Source organism: Miscanthus floridulus, chromosome 8 (assembly GCF_019320115.1).
Source record: "Miscanthus floridulus cultivar M001 chromosome 8, ASM1932011v1, whole genome shotgun sequence".
NCBI lineage: Eukaryota > Viridiplantae > Streptophyta > Magnoliopsida > Poales > Poaceae > Miscanthus > Miscanthus floridulus.
The window spans coordinates 161,169,695-161,179,039 of NC_089587.1; the positions used below are offsets into that span (position 1 = coordinate 161,169,695).

At 40.7% G+C, this 9,345-nt stretch overlaps 1 pseudogene; it reads right to left on the minus strand.

Annotated features, from left to right (window-relative positions):
* Nucleotides 1-2,473: 2,473 nt before the first annotated feature.
* On the minus strand, nucleotides 2,474-5,291 carry LOC136470086 (uncharacterized; annotated as a pseudogene).
* Nucleotides 5,292-9,345: the final 4,054 nt, after the last annotated feature.

Here is a 9,345-nt window from a genome sequence, read left to right on the forward strand (position 1 = left end):
CTACTAGAAAAATGGAAATGCTTGGACGCCCTAAATTTTCTTGAGCGCCAAAGTCTAGCTGTCAAGGGATATATCATTTTCTTGGTGGTTGCAGAAAACCTCCATTGCACCGCCAAAGAAATGTGCATTTTTTAGTGTTATTTGGAAATCACTAAGTAAAATAACTTTTTTCTTGAATATTATTGTTAACGCTAAGGAAAATAATCATTTCCTTGAATGTTAATATAGAACTCCGAGGAAAAATACCATTTCCTTGTGTGTTTTTCTTAACCGCCAAGGAAAATTAACATTTTCTTTGCTGGTATTTTTGACTGCCAAAGAAAACGAACATTTTCTTAGGGGTTATGCAATTTGTTTTGTGGTTAGAGGCCAAGGAAATGATTGTTAGTATTTAAACATGGCATACTTCTTCTATCATTGTTAATGTTAAGTGTTTTTTTTCTATTAAGTTCACTAACACACATAAGACACTAAACTTGGCTAAGTTCATTTAAACACATGTCACACATATGACACTAAGCCTTATTAAGTTCACTTAAGCAGATGCGGCCTGGCTCTAAAAATAGGTGCAACACCAAAAAAAAATCATAACCTTTTCAAATCAAGATGAAGACAAACCTTACATATCACACTTAAGTAGATGTGGCCTAGCTCAAAGAGATATACAACTTTATAGCTAACAATGTTTCTATTTGAGATAGTTTACAGTCTGAAAATTACATTTTAAGTTCTTATATTTAGAAATTTATTTTTTTAAAAATTAAACGACCTTGGATGGAGGGACGACCTAAACCAAAATTGTTTAGGGGCTCAAATATTCATTGCAATATTCACTAAAGTGAACAAAAGTATAAATATTGTTTATCACTTGGTCACTAGTGTTTTTTTGGTGTAGTAATAAGGAAGAAACGCGTGAGACCTAAGGTTCTGAATTCAATGCGCCAAGACCTCAAGAAAATATATATCCTTGGCACTGGCAGTAGTGCCATCGCCAGTCGTTCCTCAAGAATGATTTTCTTTTGTTTTTGGTGATAGTGTCATCGCCCTATTTACTCTATTTACCTTGGCTGTGGCAATTGCTTGACTGTTGTCCCTCAAAAAGATTTCCTTCGCGATATTTATATGTTACTTCGCAGTTTCTGCCCCCCAAGGAATTTTTATTCTGATGTCGTGATAGGTTTTACTTTTACACATTCTTTGATGTATGTATTTGACCGGTAATTTATTTTAGAACATAATTTTCCTTCCAATATAAGATATTTTTGAAGTATTTTGAATATGTATTGAAACATGCAGCTTTCATATTTCTAAATTAAATAATGAAAAGGTGGTAGCCGACTAAATAATTAATGACTTCTAGAAGGCTTACTGGATCAGGCGGGATTTGCTATGCATAATGAAAAGGTGGTACCCCTGACCCCTTCAATGAGGGCGTGATTGGTTGCCCGAACCGGACCGTCATTTGGCCCATCCCGCATCCTTTGGTGCATTTGTCTGTGTTTGGTTGCTCTACTCGCATCTTTTTTCTGCTTCCTCCCGTGCAGATTCCCTCCTCCATCCTGCACGGCTTCGTCTTCTGGATTTCTCCTTCCCTCATGGTGCAGGATGACTTGATTCACCCAGGATGCAGGGACCCATGCGTCAGACATCCAAAAAACTAATGCATGCACGCAACCAAACACAACCCCGTCTCGTATTGAACCAACAGCCAAGACAACCAAACACGACCACATGCATGAGCTCAACTCGACTTCTTCGGTCCTGCACAGCCTGGCCATCCTGGCTCAAGGCTCGCTCTGCAACCAATCACGCCCTGAAAGATAAGTGGGAGACAGCTTGAGCGATGCTTTGAGCACGCCTTTCCGCGCCCCCGCCTGACCTCTCGTGCCCCCTCCAGCAGTTGCAGCAGACGGCTCACATTACAACATGTGTAATACATCCGATCTACTTTTATAACATTCAGATACAACACTTGCAACTTATGTCTGAAGACAGATAAAACACTTGAAACATGCGTCTGAAACACTTGCGAAACACTTGAAAATCATTGCAAACATACGCAACATCCAGATAAAACACTTACAACATCTATGCGAAACATATGCAACATCCAGATAATACGTCTGAAAAAATAGATGAAACATCGAGAATAGACGTTTGCAACATACGTGTACAACCATTGCAACATATGCAACGTCCCGATCTACTTTGCAACATCCATATAAAACACTTGCAACATACCTCTAAAACACCTGAAACACTTGAAACATACGTTTGCAACATGCTCTTTCAACGCAAGTATCCCTGCCCAAAGTTTTTCTAGGCGCTAGGCGAAATCTAGGCGATGACCCCTAGCCTAGCGACTAGTCCAGCCTAGGCTAGCCTAGGCGATGCTAGGCGTTTTACCAATTTAGTATAATATATAATATATATAGCATAATATATATATTTATATAGCAGAAATCATGAATAATTTAGATAGACATACCTTAGGTCCTTAGTCCTTACTTGTAGTTGATACAGAATAACAGAAGTGATGTTCCTTACTTGTAGTTGATGCAGCAATGCTCCAAGTCTCCAACAGTCCAACTGCAATGGAGAAGAGTAGAAGACAACAACAGGCAGCAACAGAGAACATAAAATGGATAGAAGACACACATTACAACACATGATTCTCAGTTCTTAGTTCTCACAACACAAAACACAAGCACACATGACAAAAGCAAAGAGTTCTAAGATCACAAAAGCAAAGCAAACATGACATGAGGCTGTCTCACACTTCTTCAGTAGGGTTCATCTAATCATCCATCACATAGTCATCCTCATCTTCATCAAACTCTTCTTCTTCGGATTGGAACTCTTCTCCTTCATAGAGCTCTCTCACCCTTGCACTTCTACGCAGCTCTATTTGTTCTTCTGCTCCCACTGCATCTCCAAGCATAGACCAAGGTATCCCTGTACCTTCCATGAGTTCCTCATCTTCATCATCTCTAAAAACAATTACTGCCAAATCATCTCCATTCTCTTGGAGGAAACCTTGAGCTTCAGTTGTATCACTAGACAAGAGAACATCAGTAATTTTCTTTGACTTGATCTTTGCTCTCTTATTAAGCAGCCTGTTGTTGAATTGAATGTAGACCAACTTGTTGAGGCGATCTACAGTAAGCCTGTTTCTCTTCTTAGTGTGCACCCCATCAAACCCACTCCAATTTCTTTCACAACCAGAAGAGCTTGCTGTCAAAGATAGGATCCTTGTAGCCATCTTCTGTAGAGTTGGTGTTTCAGTTCCATATAGCCGCCACCATGATGCTGAAATAAAAAAACACACTATTAGTTAGTAGTTATAGCAGATTTCTTGTTAGATGAACACAACAAACAGCCATGTATAATCAGGAAATAACTTTTACCTGGATTATAATCAAAGTTTTCAAAAGTCCTTGCAAGCTTCTTGCTAAATGGTCCTTCTCTACTCTAAAACTTCTGGAGTTCAACATTGACAGCTTGTTCTTGCATTTCCTCATCATGATAATAAAAATTCTCCACACAACTGATAAAACCTTCTGTTATTTTGGGGACATCAAAGATTGATGGATCAGCATAACTGTAGTGTGGATTCAGCAAATAAGCTGTCAAATGCAATGGAGAATCAAGTCTTCCAGCCATCTTCTTCTCAACAATGTCAATAACATCCTTGAAACGGGACTCAACATTGCCAAGGGCCTCTTTGATCTGTCTCTTTGCCTTCAATAGTTCTCCATATATGAAACCCATGGATGGCTTCACATCTCCATCAACCAAACGAAGAACTTTGAACAATGGCTCAAAAACAGCCAATGTCAACTTCACATCCTTCCAAAAATTTGGATTCAATATAGTTGTTGTAGCATTTTTTCCCTTATGTGATTTCACATCCTTCAGTGAGTCCCACCTACTATGAACCACCATCTTTCTTAGCTGGTCCTTCTTCTCTTGTATGCTTTCCAAAGTCAGAAAGTTTGAAGCAAACCTAGTCACTCCTGGCCTTACTATCTCTCTCCCCTCAATGAAGTATCTCATGCACTCTAGTGTTCTTGTGTGCCCATAAACAAATATGGTGAATGCCTTTGCTTGGTCAACCACCTTCTTGAACCGAGGAATGTTGCCAATTCCTTAGAGCATCAAGTTGATTGTGTGAGCTGCACAAGAGGTCCAAAAGATCTATGGTCTCTTCTCATGCAGAAGCTTCTTTGCTCCCATGTTGTTAGAAGCATTGTCAGTCATAACTTGCACCACATCATCCTCACCAATGTCCTCAATTGCTTTGTCTACTAGTTCAAAGATGACTTCACTTGTGTGTGACACATCGGACATCTCTTTTGAGGAAATAAAACTGGTTCCATCAGCACAATTAGTGCACAAATTCATTATGCTTCTCCTCTTCTTATCTGACCAAGCATCGGTCATAATAGAGCACCCATTCTTCATCTTCTCGGCTTCACGTTCTTGCAGCAAACTATTGGTTCTTGCATATTCTTCTTCTAGCAATCTCCCTCTCAGGTCAAACATAGTTGGCGGTTCAATTCCAGGCCTAAATTATCCAATTGCTTCACACATTTGCTTGAACTCATCGTTGTCACAAGCATTGAATGGTATTGCTGCCAATGTTACAAAGAAAGGAAATTAGTGCATTACTACAGCAATAGGTAGTAGCATAGCATCCAATGAAATCTGCAATAAAAAACAGCAAGGAAATTACCATGGTTATAGGTCCATCTTGCAATATATTTATGCACCTCATGTAATCTTTCTTTCCAAAGTTCCTTGTTCAGCTTTTGTTGAGTCAAAGATTCAGATTTGGTTGCTGTAGGATCAATAGCTTTTGTCCATTTGTCCATGGGGCCTAATTTGTGAGGCTCTAAACTTCCAACACAAGTGACTTCCTCTGAGGTTCCAACCCTAGATACATGAACTTCCTCTCTAAGTTCTATCTCACGAACAATCTTCTCCTCCCTCTTCCTTTTTGCTTCATCTAGTGCTTTCTTGCACTTTTCTTGAGCCTCCTTTAACTTCTCTTTGGAGGTCTTTGTGCCCTTGCAATTCTTTGCATTCTTTCTTTCCTGGGCGATATGCTGCTTCAACCGATAGACCCCTCCAAACATGACCTTGTCACAGAGTATGCACTTCACCTGGTCCTTGTTGTTCAGATTAACAAGAACCCTAAACTCCCATCCCACATCATCTGAGTTCCTTCTCAAGACATTTCCTCCTGCTGTTGCACTTCTAGAGTTAGGTTGACCCTCTATTTCTGTCATCTGAACAATCAACAAATTACAAACATACACATGCAATCAAATCAATTAGCCAATCAGTATATGCAATCAGATTTCAGATTTCAGAAATCAAAGCAATCAGTATGCCTGTAGGCTGTAGCAATCAACCAATCTGAGTTTCAGAACATGCAATCAGATTTCAGAACAAGCAATCAGATATAATGATATATACATGCAGTACTACAACAATTCATAGATTCATACTTTAGATTTTAGAAACAGAGGAGAGGAGAGCAGCAGGGAAACAGAGCAGAGCAGTTCAAGGGAGCAAAGCAGAGCAGGGGAGGACATACCTTTGGCTTCGGGCGTCGGCCTTGGGGGCTGGGGCTCCACCTGAGGGAGATGCCCGCTGGAGAGGGTACTGGGCGGCGGGGAGTTGGTCGGCGGGGAGGCCCTTTGAGGCTTCGATGTGGGGAGGAGGACGAGCTAGGCGGAGACTAGGGAGGAGTGGAGGAGGACGAGGTCAGAACGGACTGGCGGGCGGGGAGGAGCATCGGAGCCGGTAGAAGCTGCTTCCCGGTGGAGAGGAGCGTCGCCTAGCAGTGGAATAGCGTCGCGCTCGGCTTCGGTACCCATACGCGGCCTTATCCGTCGCGTGCGCGTGGCAATTTCCCCCCGGCGCCAACCTTTCCCGCGCGCGCGCTCGTCGGCCGCCGCGTAGTATTTTGCGCGCGCTGGGAAACCCGAGCCGACTCGAGTCGATTCCGCGTCGCCTAGGGCTTCTGGGCGCCGCCGAGTCGCGCGAAGGCACCGCCTAGCGCCGCCTAGGCGCTCCCGTCGACTTGAGGGGCGACTACCCCCTAGTCCAGGCGCCGGGCCATAGCCTAGCGACTAGGCGCGACTAGGCGCGTCGTAGTCGTTGACTTTCAAAACTATGTCCCTGCCCGATCTCGTTCGCATTGCTGGATTCTGTTGCCGAGGGAGGAGGAGGTGGATCGAGCATGGTGGAGAGAGAGGGGGGAAGGCCTACTAGTCGCCGCTCCTGGCACGAGTTGTCGTCGGAAAGGGACAAAAGCAATCGGGCGGGCGTAATGCGAAACGGAAGCCACACGACAGACGATGAGCACGGTGGAGAGCGAGGATGGCGGCCGGCGTGGTGGATAGGAAGGATGGTGGCCAGCTGGGTGCGTGGTGGAGAGCGCCGCGGTGGAGCACGCCACGGCAGTGCGGGCGCAGCGGTGCGGTCGCGATGCAGCGGTCGAGAGGAAAGTAAGAGTGGAGATTTTTGGTTTTTTAGCAAAACGCATGATGGGTGCGATTGTGCGAATGAAAGTGTTGGGTTGTTCGGTCTGGCACGAGGCCCACCAACGCAAGGGTCCTGACGAGCGGGCGCCCTACCCATAGCATTTCCTTTTTTTGAAAAAAAACACTTTTACCTCGATTTTGGCAATGCGTTACAAATTCTTATGTTATTGTCTTAAATTTATAAGGTTATCAATAATATTTTTAACACAAGTCTAAAAAAACGTGGCCATTAGTTTGGCTGACTCTAATCATCGTTAATAATAATATCATATCTATTCTGTTTTCTCAGAAATTACCCACTTAATGATTAAAAACCCTAACTGCATCAAATTACCGTCTTATGCCATTATGAAACATAATATAAATAATATCCTTAATTTGCATCTAAATTACTCACCATGCTATTATGATAGATAATCTAAACAACCTTTTAAATTTGCATTTGAATTACCTCTCTACAATTACAAAAAATAGAATAAATAAATACCCCTCTCAAATCTACATCTAACTTACCAAAGTTTGCCATTATAAAAATATTTAAGTAACTATGAATTGCGTCTTGATATGTTTCTAAATAAATTACCTATTTTATTACTATTAATATAAAAAAATATTTAAGTAAACATATATATAGTGCCATCTTGCAAATTAAGCATACATTTATAAATTAGTGATGGCTATATATTTTATATCTTTATGTTTTCGGAATCACGAAATGTGTTTCCTTAACAAATCATATACTAATGTGGCTAAAACATTATTATAATTATATTAATATACATGACAATAATTTATACAAATTTTTAAAAATGCAACTCAAATATGTGAACTTAAAACACATATTTGTTTGGGACTATACATGACTTCAAATAAAATACTTGTTAGCACACATGTAAGACACAATTCAAACATGCCCTACAACTCTATATAAACCATGTTAGCATTCAAGGTCTTTCGAAAATTTTTAATTTTGAATTTCTCAATATGATACTTGAAACAAAAAATTGATACACTAAATAACTATAATAAAAACTTTCTAACTATAAAGTTGTAGATCTTGTTAACCTCTATAATTTTGATATAAATGACGTCTGCATCCAACTTGATATACAAAAGTTATGAATCTTTTTGCAACAACTATTTATAAAGATGGAGATCTAAGACGTGCATCTCTGTCGATATACATACACATCACACTTAAGAGGCCCACCTGCTAATGGCTAGAGAAAGACTTCTTACCAAACCTGCCTCTGAAAATTGATTAATAGAGGCACAATGTTAAGAGATATATCTAGGCCAATGGTTATTCTTTGAGGCGGCCTTCTTAAGAGGATTGCTCATGAAATTCATTTAGAGAGTCTACCTTTTCTTTGACTTTCTCCTTATATAAATGGACCGATCACCTCTGAACACCACTAGGCATTTTTGAAGATAGTAATAATTTTTTATCACCTCTATAAATAAAAGCAGCTGTCTTCTAAAACTATTTTAGTGGCGTGTTGTTTACTTAAGTTTCGTATGATCGGACATAGCCACTTAGGTTTTGAGTCTACTGACTCGGCATGGGTGCTTGTATTTTTAATACACTATTACTTTCTTCATATTAAATTGTAAGTAAAAGCTATGACTTAAAATTTAGAATGGAGGAAGTATCTTAGTAATAGATTGTGCAAGTCTACAGATAATGAGACGCTTGTGGTCATCTTATGGTGTAAAGCTGTAGGCACAATCTCAAAAAGAAAGCGAGCGCATTACAAGCTGGCGTCTCGTTGCTTCTCAGCGGCTATGTCCATAGGTGTCGTAGCTATATTATGGGTCTGTTTGATTCTCTAGTCTTAAGTTTAGTGGCTAAAGTTGAGGACTAAAACTTTGGACCATTTTAGCTCACTTGTGTAAAGTTTTTGTATAATGGTCCAAACTTTAGAGAACACTTTAGTCCTTCTGTTTGGAGCCTTAAGAATTAAAATAGCCTAAAGGTTAGTTGTTAAACTTTAGACCAAGATCGAAACCGCGCCTGTATATCATGGCATCTTACTCTGAAGCAAATGAAACTCGCTGCTCAACTACTAGATTGGTATAAGATGTTGCTGTTGCCAAGACAAACACGGCTCGTCTTTCTACAATTACCGAGGCAGCAAACAAATAGTTTTTGGCATGCTCGAGGCAAAAGGGCAGCCAAAAAAACGGGGTAAATAAAAGAGAGAAAACATGATAGAGAAGACATGAACCGGAGCATCCTCCGTCTTCTAATCATTATAAAGAAGAGAAAAGAAATCAAGGCCTTGTTTAGATTGCAAATTTTTACAATCTGGACATTGTAGCACGTTTCGTTTATATTTGACAAACTTTGTCCGATCATGGACTAACTAGGCTCAAAAGATTCGTCTCGTGATTTACAACCAAACTGTGCAATTAGTTATTTTTGGCAAAATAGTCGAAATCGTCCCTGAACTATCGTGCTTGGCTCAATTTCGTCCCTCAACTATAAAAACGTCCGATTCAGTCCCTGAACTATCCAAATCGGGTCAACTTTGTCCATTCGCTGACGTGGCACGCCACGTTGGCTTGCCTAGTCACTGTCCAGCAGGGGCGCCTTCAGTTTTGGCCCAACAACGAAGCCCAGTAAGGAGACTAGGGCAGACGAAATAATTAAAGTAGTGCCTTGTTCATTCAAAGTGACAGACCATGTCAATGTTTAATGCAAGGCATGCCTTAATGCAAATGATACATGTGCCATGCACTGGGCACTCAAACTACATGATGCTCTTCTCTGATGACACTATGTCATTTC